This window comes from Dryobates pubescens, chromosome 1 (assembly GCF_014839835.1).
Source record: "Dryobates pubescens isolate bDryPub1 chromosome 1, bDryPub1.pri, whole genome shotgun sequence".
Classification (NCBI taxonomy): Eukaryota; Metazoa; Chordata; class Aves; order Piciformes; family Picidae; genus Dryobates; species Dryobates pubescens.
This window is the reverse complement of record NC_071612.1, coordinates 63,929,110-63,941,284: the sequence shown is the minus strand read 5'-3', so window position 1 is coordinate 63,941,284 and position 12,175 is coordinate 63,929,110. Positions and strand designations below refer to the sequence as shown.

The window sequence follows — 12,175 nt, the reverse complement described above, 5'->3', positions numbered from 1 at the left end:
CGTAATGCTCAGCTTTAGGCTTGTATCACTTCATCAGTGACTTGTTTCCTTTCCAGGTGAAGGGTTCAACTTTCTGCCATTAGTCACAAAAAAAAGTGTGAAGGAATCTACTTTATGTCAGTTTTTTGCCATTAATTATTGTTCTATGAACCTTGGGAACTCAGCTAGCACTGGAGCTGTTGCACAGGTACAGGTACAGTAAATCTTCTGTGAAAAGCTATATCTGGATAGATTTTAAAAGGGCAGAGGAAAATTACACATGTAAAGTGAACAGCATCATGACTGATAAAAAACAGGTTTCTCTCATGAAGTCTTTTTTCTTACGAAGTTGGGAATTAATCTGTAGTGTAAAATAAACCAAACAACCCAATGGATGTAGAATAGATATTAACAGGAAAAAATAAAAATTAGGTGTACAGCAGTCAGGTGAAATGAGAAAGCACCAAAAATGCAGGTGGAAAAAGCAGTCAATAATAAAAGAGCATGCCTAGAAGCTGAACTGAGAGAAGGTGGCAAGTGGGTGCCCTATGCTGCAGAGACCAGTTTACAGATGCTTTATTCTGCTACTGCCACTTAAGTGTCTAACTAAAGGCCCTGTAGCCTCTTTTTTTGTCACTTGAAATGACTGATAAGGGATCTACACAGGCCCTGAAGCTTCCTGTGCCAAATCTAGAGTCATGAAACCAGAAAGCAGGCAGATGGGGAAGAGAAGGTATGGAGAAAACCACTTGGATCTGTTTCTTCCTTCTATCCTACAGCTGAACCTTATTAAGCATATCTGCACACAAACAAAATGCCTTTTGAGAGAGCTGTCTTGAATATCTGAAACAAAGGAAAGTGTTGTCTCAATAACTATTAACATCCCCAGTGTCCACACCATAAGCTACTGGCACATTTGGCACCTGCTGCTAACAGCGGGAGCATGTTTAACAAGGCCACTGAAGGAGATGGATGGTCTGAATTGCACTTACCTTGTGTGCCATCAGCATGTTCTGCAGCAGCAAAGGGAGGACTGAATGGCTTTTCCACTGTTTCTGTTCCTTTGGGGATGAACAGATTGTCTTTCACAGGGCTGTCAGCTGAGCCTTTCACCAACTTTAAAAATGACATAACTTTCAGACTAAACAAAGTTTGAAAACGGGAACAGCAAAACAGAAGTCCAGGGATGTCACCCAGTCACCCACAGCAGTTTATCTTCTGGCTTAGAGTTAGTCTGATTCATTGACCACAGAAATGGCAACTGCAAATACACCAACATATGTCTCTGGTTATTATCCCAAAAGTACAGGCTGTACATTGATGCCCATGGGACCAGTGGGGAGCACAGAATGATAAAAAGTCTTCGCCAATTTCTGTTCTTCAGCACCGTAGTAAAATACTGTATATTTTGGAACAAGACATGCAGTTCTAAGCTAACAGCTAAACATCAACAGCATTTGCTGAGAAAGTCCCTGTAGTTAGGGAAAATTTAATGAGTTCAAACCACTGTGTTGAGGTCCCTGTGGAGTAGAGTTAGACTAACTCAGCTTTGTCTCAGCTTCCCTTTGGCATCTTGGACCACAATGGTTTGCTGTGCAGCTCCTGTGATGCCTCTGTTTGCTTCACAGACACCTACTTCTGCCCCATTAAGGGGTTGGGTTGCAGATGAGGGCTGTGAGGAGTTCTGGGATTTTAGAAGCACTCTTAGATTCTCCACATAAGATACAAATAGTAATTCCAGTAAGACCAGTACATGGCAGTCATACGTCTATGTTATGTCCAATTTCACAATCTTTACTGAAGCAAATATTCTACTCTAGAAGTAGGAACAAGAAGTTTTAACCAACTTGTACCAATTTTTAATTAATAGATCCATAACATAAAGCAATCACCTATGTGTTTCGCTCCCACAGACATTTGTGATGTCCCTATAACTTAATTATGCCTACTCCACTGAAGGGCAACATTCTATACCATTGTTTGAGTACAAGCACAGGACTGCAGACCTGCCAGACACTTGTGATGTCCCTATAACTTATTTATGCCCACTCCACTGAAGGGCAACACTCTACACCATGAGTTGAGTACAACACAGGACTGCAGACCTGCCCCAGTCCCATTCTCAGCACAAGGAGATATGGCTTGAGCCCACAGTCTGTGCACTCAACAGTTCTGTGCAGGCAGAGGCACTTCTCGGCACTCACAGTCGAATGTGGTCCTTATTAATGTAGCAAAATAAAGTCAAGCTGGACGTTCACTGAAAGGAGCAAAAAGTCTTGCTTAGGGAACAACTGGCTGACACTTAAGCCTGGGAACTGATTATCTAGTGCTGTTCACACAGATTGAAAACTTACCTTCAAAACAGGTTTTCCTTAATATGAGGGAATGGCAAAAGGAAAAGGTGGTGTGATGCTAATAGCAGATGCGAGTCAGTGATTCAGCTGCTAAGCATTTAGAGAAAAATTATAATCCCTCTTTGATCACTTGATGCAAAAAAAAGAAAAGTTGTTAATGATTAGGAGGCCAGCCACCCCAGAAGACATGTGGTTTATTTTGCATGAAGCATTCAGGTTTAATTTTGTAGAAGAAATGGCCTGCACCAAAACAAAAGCAAGTGCCAGAACACAGTAAGAGGCTGTGGGGAAAGAGGTGAACCATCACAGTTCTCGGAGATTGTGTTGCCAGCAGTAGCTTTGGTTGAAGAAATGGAGCATACAGGGAAACCTGTGAGTAGCTGGGAAGTTTGACAAGCCAAGGAGCAGAGCACAGGAACAGCGTGTACCAACTTTCTGACATGGCCAAAGATGTGGATGGGTTGCACAGAGAGTGAGTTGCCGTGGGAGAGTGGAAACCTCTGAGCAGGCTGGATGGTAAATAATCTCAGAAATACAACAAGGCTCACTTTTTAAGGCATAGTATCTTCATAAACTGCACTAGCACAAATGCTAAAGATGATCTATTGCCTGGAGTACTAGAAATGGGCTGGAATGGAATAGCAAGAAGTCATGCACTTGAAGATTAATTAGAATAACTGCAAGTAAGCTCAGAGGTTTATCAAACGTGAGATTAGAAGGAGAGGAATCCAGGTATGCTATTGGTTGTGGGGTAGCCACAACGCTACTGTAATATGGTCTTAAACATGCTAATGTATTCTGGGATGCATTGAGCGAGGTATTTTCAGTAGGTGGCAAGGTATTAATATCGTTGTACAAGGCAGTTGTTAAAACTTCGTTTAGAACAGAGCACGCAGGGCAGAAAGCATAGAGGACACTGCAAGAATGGAAAGCCTATATACAGAGATGAAACACGTGGCAGAAAGACTGATCGGTGATGATCTAATTGCTATTTATTGAGATATTTCAAGCAAATAGCAGAGGGGCAAAAATATTTAATTTGAAGGGTAATAATAGTAAAGAAAGAAAAAGGCTATAAATTGGGAGTGAATACATTTAGACTGGAAATGAGAGCGTTTCAGAGGAGTAGATGCTAGAAAAACCTTGAAGACAAAAGCAAGGCACCCAGGCTGTCTGAAGGCAGGGCACCCATGTGACAGAGCAGCTATACAGCTCATCCTCCAAACTGGACAATAAAAGGGCATTGGGCATCTCGTGTGTTGTTATTCCCACAAGAGGGGTGTAAAGAGTTCTAATTCCCATTCAATTAAATGTGCATTTGAGGGGTGTCAGTCCCCACATCAGGAAGTTTGCACTAGAAGATCCAGAAATGAAGATTCAACTTCCCTTAACCTTCTGCACATCACAAAGCGTTATAACTTAGCATGACGCTGTTGAAGCCTCTGCAAATAAGCTACCCTTATGCAACTGACAGTTCATAGTACACAGAAGTCAGTGTGCAGTGAAAAAAGGAGACCTTCCAGGTGTTGCACGGATCAGACTGGTGAGCATCATGTTGCGTCTTCTGCACTCTTTGCGTATGTACCAAAGGCCAGTTCCCAGGACCACCCGAGCGCTTTGAAAGGGCATGTTTCTCTCTCCTGCCGGCCTGAGAACTTAGTGATAGTTCTGACTTGTGTGGCGTTCTCTCTGTTGCAGGCTGTAGCTTGGGGCTTTTGCAGAAAAACTCCTCAAATTTCTTAGAGGATGCGCTTTGGGAAGGGGATAGCTTCTGTGCGTCCCGCTGGACGTGGATATGTTCTTCGGGACGCACGGAGCCTGGATGTCTGGCCGGGGCGCCCCAGGGCTGCACTCGATGATCCAGCTGGTGTCTGCTGGGACTCAATTAGGCGGTACAGAAGTAGTTTAATTTGAAGAGTTAATTGCAGTCTGCCAGCCCGAGGCCGGTCGGGGCTCACCCTGCGCTCGGCGGGGCTACCCGGATCGGCATAGCGAGACCCCCCTCTAGCGGATGGCCCGGGCTCGGCGGGAAGGGGAGCGGGCGGGCCGCCGCCGGGCCGCGCTAGCCTTACCGGGAAACGGAACCTCGGGGAGGCAGCCCGAGGGGGCCCTGCTGTGGGCAGCGCTTCGGGGGCTGCCGAGGCGGGGGACGGCTTCCTGACCGGGCGCGGGCCCTGCTGTCCCGGGCGCGCCGGGCTCCCTTTCGAGAGCGAGGAGAAACCACTCCGCTTTTTACTTCAAACCAGTGGGAAACGGCGGCTTCTCATCCTCGTGGAGAGCGAAATCTCCGCCGTGAGGGTGCGTGGCCGTGCACATCCTGCTTAGTATCGCAGTGCCCCGCTCGGGAGTAACTTGGGCTCGGCATGTCTCCGTGGTGCCACCGCATACAGACCAGTGGATGTCGTTTGCCCGGGGGATGCGTAATTAGCAAGTTCACGGTTACACTGGTTCTTCCTGCCTGCTGTTAGCTTTTTATTCCTCGGCACTTCTCTACTTCAGAGACAAGCGGTTACAGCATATTCCGTCCCGCCTGCTCTTCCCCTCCCAGCACTTAGTGCTAGTTGACAGCAACTAGTGTCCGCCACAACGCCAGGAGCACGTACGCACCAACAAGCCCCGCCGTAAATATTCAGACAACGGTAAGGCGGATGCTTGCCGGATTGGGAGAGCCGGCGGCCGGCTAAGCGCCCGCCGCCGGGCACTGCGTTCCTCCCGGCGAGCGGAACAGAGCGCGGCTGCAGTGCTCCCGCCGCCGTCTCGGCCCGCCGCCACCGCCGCAGCGGGCGGGCGGATGCGCTGCCGGGGAGCGCAAGGGCTTTCCGCGCTCAGCTCCCGCTGTCTTCCCCCGCCGCTTGCCACGCTGAACGGTGAGCTCGTGGCTGGCCACCGCCTTGGTCTGGACAGCCAGCGCGGACCGGGGCGCAGGGCCGCTCCCTTTCCACCCCTCCGTCTCCGTCGCACGGGCAGGAGGAGCGCGATGTTGCACAACCCGCTTCCTTTTTCTTTCGCTTCGCTGTGCCGCGGGCAGCGGCGGCGAGTGCACTGGGCGCCGGTCCCCTCCGAGAGAGGGGACACGGGACCGGTGTCGCCCGCCCACTCCCTGTAAACTGCGGCGCCGGCGCGGCCCGCTGGCTGCGCGGCCCCGCTCGAAGGGTCGCTGTCTCGACCACGCGCAGGGGCCACCACCGGGCCCCACGCCCTGACCGACGGGGCCGACTTATCTCCGAGGGGAAAAGGGGTTTAATCCCGGCCGAGGCACGGGGGGAATGGAGATGGCACCGCGCATCCCGCGGGAAGCACTGGCCGCCTGGCGGGCTGTGCCCCTGCCCACGGTGGTGGAGCGAAGCCGCCCGGGCGGGGCGGGAACACCCGCCTTGCCTCCCCTCGCCTCGGCCCTGCCCGGCCCAGCAGAGTCGCGGCTACGGCGCGTCCCGTTACCGGCGGCCAAGCCTGCGCTGCCCCCAGCACGGCGGGAGCAGGTGTCCGGGGGCACGAGCCCGGGGCAGAGCGACGGGGGCGGGGCCGGCGGGTGGCCCCGCGGGGCCGGGGGGCCGAACAGCCCGATTGAGGGGTGAGGCCGGCGGCGCAGCATTGGACTCGGCGCGCCCGCGCCAGGAGGGAGCCGGAGCGCCCGAAAAGCCGCGAGGGGAGGGCGGAGGGGCGGGAGGGGGGGAAGCAGGCGGGCGGGCGGCGGGCGCATGCGCTCTGGCGGGCCGTGCCATATTGGAATGAGGCAGTGAGCGGAGCGCCGGGGAGCCGGAGCCCCGGCAGCGGCGCAGGGCTGGAAAAACTCCCCGCAGGTGAGGCGGGTGGCGGCGGCGCCCGTGCGCGGGCGGAGCGGCCTCGGGCGCAGCTGTTGGGAGCGTTTTGCCGGCGGGGCGCGGGGCCCGGCGGGTTTTTCCGGGCTCCTGAAGTTTGGATGCGGGAAAAAGGCGGCGAGGAAGGAGGAGGAGGAGGAGGAGGAGGGGGGAAGAGGCAGGCGGAGCGCGGCGGGGAGGCGGCGGCAGCGCGGGGGGAGCGCGCCTTGGCCCGCGCCGAGGAGCGATGCGCGGGGGCTGCTTGCCCGCCGCCGCGCAACTGCCCGCGCGCAACTCTGCGCGCGCCCGCTAGGGGCCCCGGCCCGCGGCGTCCCGCGGCGCGCTCGTGCCGAAGTTGCCCTCCTGGCCGGCCCCGCGCCCCTGGGGGACGCGCCCGGCCCTCGCCGCCTCGCCCGGCCGGGCCCCCGCGGGAACTTTGTGCGCGCTGTGCCTCCGCCCCGCCGCGGCCCGTCCGTGCCTACGCCCGCGGGGGCGAGGTGGGGTGGCGAGCCCACCGAGCGCCTCTCGCTCGCCCCCCTCCCCCTCAAAATGGCGGTGGAAGGGGACCTTTAAACCCCACTCCGCACCCCCGCCGGGCGCGGCCGTGCTCCGTTCGGCGCGGCGCGCGTCCCGCCCGGGGCAGCGGCTGGCGTCGCTCCCCGTCAAGTGGCCCGTCAGCAGGCGGCTCTTCGCCTCCCGTTCTGGGTGGGTGGGTATGAGGCGGGGGGGTAGAGGGGCGGGCACCGCCTCCGCGGCCGCGCCGCCGGCTCTCCCGCAGCGCCGCCGTCCGCGCTGCGGGGCCTGCGCTGCCGCGGGGCCGGGCATTGTGTGCGCGCCGCGCCCGCCGCCGCCGCTCCGCACCTCCGGCGTCTCCGCACCCGGCGGCGCTCCGGCGAACGAGAGCCTTTGTCTCTCGGGGAGTCGGTCTACGCTGCCCGCCGCTTCTGCACCTGAAGTCGTAAATCCGCCGCTGGTGACACTGCCAGGGAGGCCGCTGAGGTGCCGGGGATGCCCCGGGACGCCAACTTCGGGCTGGGGAGGAATCGGCGCTGGGGTAGCGGCTGCGGGAGGGCTCCTGCCCGGGCAGCGCCCGGTGAGAGCGGGAGGGCGATATGCCCGCATAGGAAGGACTGTGCAAGTTTTCCGTCTGTGGCTTTGCAAACTTGTTACCAGGGTCCCTCCCCTTCCCCCCCCTTCCACAGTGGAAGCAATGAAAGGAGATGAAAAACAACACAGGCAGTTAATTGTGAATTTTAAACTGCATTCGCTATTGCAGTTCCACAAGGCCCTTATTTATTTAGAAATAGGCCAGTGATGCCTGTTTCACAGTCACATGTGTGCTTTAGCAGAACAATTACATTTACTTGGGAGAAACTTGTTGAAATTATAAGATATTTTTACATGGTAACCTTTTACATCTGACAGTTTTACCTGTTCTGACAGGAGAATTCTGGTGGGAGAGGTTTTACAGCAAAAGGAAAGGCCTACCTTGCTGTTTCTTTGCTGTTCCTTTCTTTATGGGAGTTGGGCTGCTGTCAATAGCCCAGGAGGTTACTGTGGGGAGCACTCTGCAGAGGTGCACTATGCAAAAGTCACGCTGGAGAAAATGATAACCCATCCTGTAACTTCAGAATTACCTTTGGTTTGCGACTTACTAAGTGTGAACTCAGAAGCATCTGGTTTGTAATAGTAAAAATTGATAATGGCAAACAGCGTTATCCTTCTAAGAGCAGGGGCTGTTACCTGTAGCTACAGTCCACAGCATCTGGCAGGATGGGTTCCTGATCTGGCTAAGATCTGTGATGGCAGTTCCAAAATAGCCAGCTCTTTGGGCAAAGTAAATCCTTGTCAAGATGAAAATAGGTGATGTAACTGGAAATATGTTTCCTGTGTGGTAGGTTCTACTACTGATGTGGACTTTACAATTCTAAAATAATTTTTAAAAGCATGTTTGTCTAAAAGATCAAGACTTAGTGGGCATCCTGCCTTCAATTCAACCATTTCCTCTTTTGGTTTGTGAATTGTTGCTGTGATTGAAGGATGAGAATGAAACCTAGTTCTTCTTAGAACCCATATTAGTGGAAAAAAATTAGAAGATGTTTCTGGACAAGACAAACAACAAAACAGAGCTGATAGATCTCACTCTACTCAATTTTCTGACTCACACATAAGAGTTAGCATGGAAGTGTGGGGAGAATGACTTTGCTCATGTTTGGTGTGTGGCTCTGCTGGGCTGTTACATGGAAAGGCTGAAGTATCCTGTTAAAGTTGGCTTGTGCGTTCACCACAAGAGACAGACGGGCGAGATAGATAGCTGAGAAACAGTGGCAGATCTTGGTCATTATTGATCCTTATGGGCTTTTCCTTTGCAGTTCCTTTCCCCTCTGTTATTAATTTCCTGGTATTGAATGATCTGATTCTTAAACCTGGCAAATCTAAGCAATTGCTGTACGGAGGAGAAAGATGGGTTAAGTGTAAGATGACATGTTGGTGACTGAGATGGTTTGCATGGTGTAATCTTTATATTCTGGGAACCCTTTCACAGTCTTGTGGGGAAGATATTTAAGAGTTTTGCAAAACTATTTTTGTCATGGTATGTTTTGGTAGCAGATTACAGGAGTTTTTATATTGTTGTTTCATGGCAGACCAGTAGCAGGTCTAGACCTTAGCCTTTTTGTGGTGCTTACTTTTGGAATCTACTCTGTTGTTGGTAAACACTTTACCATCATTACTGTGCTTCCCCTTGTGATGTTTGGCGGTGGCACGATCATCGTGCGGTGATGCAGATATCAATACAGTCACTTTCCTTTCGCTTGACTTAAGTAATTGTCCTGCGAGTGATGCACTTTAGACGCATGGCAACTTAATTACGTGAACAGGTTGACAGTGAAATGACTCATGCTAAATTCACTGAAGTGTCCTTTAAGTGCATGAGAAATTGAAACCTGGGAGGTGTTTAGTAAGGAGCATTTTGGGGAGGGAGTTTTTGATACCTAAAAATACAGGGCTTGCATTACATCTGTTGTTCCTATATTAACCCAGCAATTTCAGAATTACAGAATAGTCTTTGGGTTTGGTTTCTTGACCTTTTAAGTGTGCATTTCTGTGTCTTGTAGTCTGATCACTGACTTAGAACTGTGTAGCCTGTGTAAGTTACAAATGTTTTCTGGAACTGGAATGTCTTTTGTGCTGGCCATCTGACTCATCTTGCTTGATGATTAGCAGATTTTGTTTTGGTAGCTTTTTGAGCATCAGTGTTGCTGCTGGTAGTGGACTTGACTTTGTGCCCATTTCCTTCTGCTTTTGGGAAATGGCTATCGGTGTTTAGGTCATAGGTTTAAACTTGAAGTGGGTGCTGTTTAAAGCAGTTAGTTGTTTTTTCTTTTCTGTCTGAAGATTACTTTCTTACTTGAAAAGTCAGAGGATAAAGGGGTAGGAGTTGATCTTTTTGTGTTGTTTTGCTGAAATTGTCCTAAAGGCAAGTGTTGTGTTAGTATGCAAGATGGAGAAAGGGAGATTTAGCAGTTTGCATCCTCCAAGTTTAGCAAAAGTTGAAAATGGGAGTAAATGTTTATGTTAGTTATATATTAATACCTTCTTATTTTAAAAACCATGTCATCAGTGTAGTGGTATTTTCAATGTAATTATATATTTTTTTCTAACTTTAATCCATAATCCTTTCCACTGCTCAGTTTTCTTTATAAAGCCTGTGAAAGAAGCATCAAGATATTACTTATTGCTCATTTGATTTTTAAATTGTTTTGGTTCTAAGAGTACAGCATATGTTTTCTTTAAAAAATAAGACTTGGTGTACATAAGGCACATAAACTTTTGGTATTCTCTCTGGATCCATGTTGATTTTTCCTTGCTTTCCCTAGACTTTCCTGACAACCTTTGTGGACTGGTGGTGATCATGGGAGAATTACTGTTGTTGTTATCATGCTCCTCTTTTATGAGTGAGATTGTATTTTTTTTTAAGTGTTCTTAGCAAAGCCTGTAGTCTGTAGAATTGAAGTATTACAGCAAGAATTCTACTCTGCGTTCTTAATAGGGCATGTCTTAGGGGAATCACTTGTTTGAATATTTTAAATGATCCCCTATGAGAAAGCAGAGTGTGAGCTTAGGCTGCAACAAGATATTCTGCATATTAGTTGGGACTCTCCAGGTAGCTCTCCACGTCTCTGGGCAATTAGTGTATTTTAACTAATGCAAAATTGCATGGTAGTTACAGAGCCAGAGATGAATGTTTTTAAAACACTGTGAAGATGGAAAGCTGTAAGTCTTAGGGGCAGCCTTCCGCTTTGTTTGTTTTAGTAGTATTGGATTATCACCCACAGACACCAGTGAGGAGCATTTCACTAGGAACTGTGCAAATAAACAAGGCCTGGGAGCCACAGGACTGAGGAAGCCTTGGTCCCAAGGTCTCTTTCTTCCTCTTTTTCCCCCTCCTTTTTTTTTCCTGCCTTACCTCTTCAGGATTCTCTGCAGTATCAGCACTGATCTTTCTTTCAGTGGAGTCAGTGATGTTTAGATTTCTTTTCCTTGTGAAAATAAGCATCTTAGTACAACACTTGTAGGATCTTAATAGCTTTGAGACCGCTTCCCCTCCATGGCATTTTGTTGACTAGATTTGAAGAGTCATGTGAGAATGGACAGAAAACTACATGCAGGCATTTCAAATTGATCAACTGAAGCTTGTTTCCTAAAAAAAAAAAAAGTTAAACAGTAGGTAAACAGCAATGTTAAAACTTGAGGTGAGAGGACTTCATCAAGGCTTGTAGTGAAATAACATCTATTCTGTAGCTATCTGGCACTAATACTAGGATTTCTCCTCTTCCAAGCTGGTTTTTTTTTAATAAGAGCAGCTTTACATGACAGTAGCTTTTTGCTGCACAGATTTCATATAAACAGTGCTCAAAGAGGAATTTTCCCTTCACTTAAAGTAGGTAGGAGCCATGTGTGTTTTGATTTGGCTTTTTTCACCCATTTGGATTTGGCAGGTGGGCTTGCCTACAATTAGGTGAGTTGCTAGTTACAGAAATAATCTTAACAATTTGTTCAGGTTATGTGGACATCTACAATGTGATTATTGTCCCTAGAGTCACCCTGAGCAGTAGCTTGCTGCTTTTCAAGGTTGTTGTTTATATTGCTGTGGCACTTCATTTACACTGGTTTATTTGCAGTTACACTTGACAACACTCCTGTTCACTACAGAAATGATCTCTTTGTTCAAACAGATGAGTTTGGAAGGAGACTAGTGGAATTTGATATTATCTAAAAATGCTGAAGCTATTAAACCATCTTTAAGATGGGAGTACTGATGAGAGAGAGAAGAGATGGATCGTGGATGTTTCTTTCCTCTGAGAATAAACTGTGTAGGGCTGAGTGACCTCCTCTCCCATTTTGGCTGATTGGAGTCAAGGACTCTCAGCATATCTCAAGAGATGCTGTCTTGCAGAATCGGCTCATTGGTTGGAAGTAATGGTGTTGGGGAGGACCCCTGCAAGGTTTTGCTGTTTGTCACTTAATCTTTTTCAAGGGTGTAAGGGACTGGGGCAGTGGTACTGAAGTAGATATCAAGTGAACTGGACGAGATGAACTCCATCTTTATGTATTTCAAGGCTGTAGTCTCTATTCCTTCTGGGGATGGGTGAGAGAAAGCCATAAACAGCACTTTCAGATTTGTCATTGTTTCCAGAAGAAACTGATCAAGTCAGGAAGTGGAGGAACTTCCCCTCTGATGTTGGGTGCATGTTTATTGCAAATGGCTTTCTAAATTCTGTGGGTGTCTCCCCTCTTCATACTGGAGGAAGTGGTGCTTTGGCATTTCTTGCCTCTTTCTCAGTCTCGTGAGCTGTAAAAATGTATATAAAAGTAACATTAACTTTTTTATTTGGGTTTTGGTTGGGTTTTTTTTGACTGAAGTAAATACATTTAGGAATAGCCTAGCTCCTCAGGAATTGCAGTAGCGTGCCTGTTTGCAGCTCAAACATGCTGTGGCCTCTGGTTTAAAAAAAAGAAAGTTACCTGTCTCATAATCATAAA

At 49.2% G+C, this 12,175-nt stretch overlaps 1 protein-coding gene across 1 annotated transcript in view; it reads left to right on the top strand.

Moving 5' to 3' along the window:
• Positions 1-6,050: 6,050 nt before the first annotated feature.
• Positions 6,051-12,175, top strand: part of SFMBT1 (Scm like with four mbt domains 1) — a 79,927-nt gene continuing 73,802 nt past the window's right edge. The window contains exon 1 of the mRNA XM_054167344.1: positions 6,051-6,133. The gene's annotated coding sequence lies outside the window, so the exon portion shown is untranslated. The remainder of the gene's footprint in view (positions 6,134-12,175) is intronic.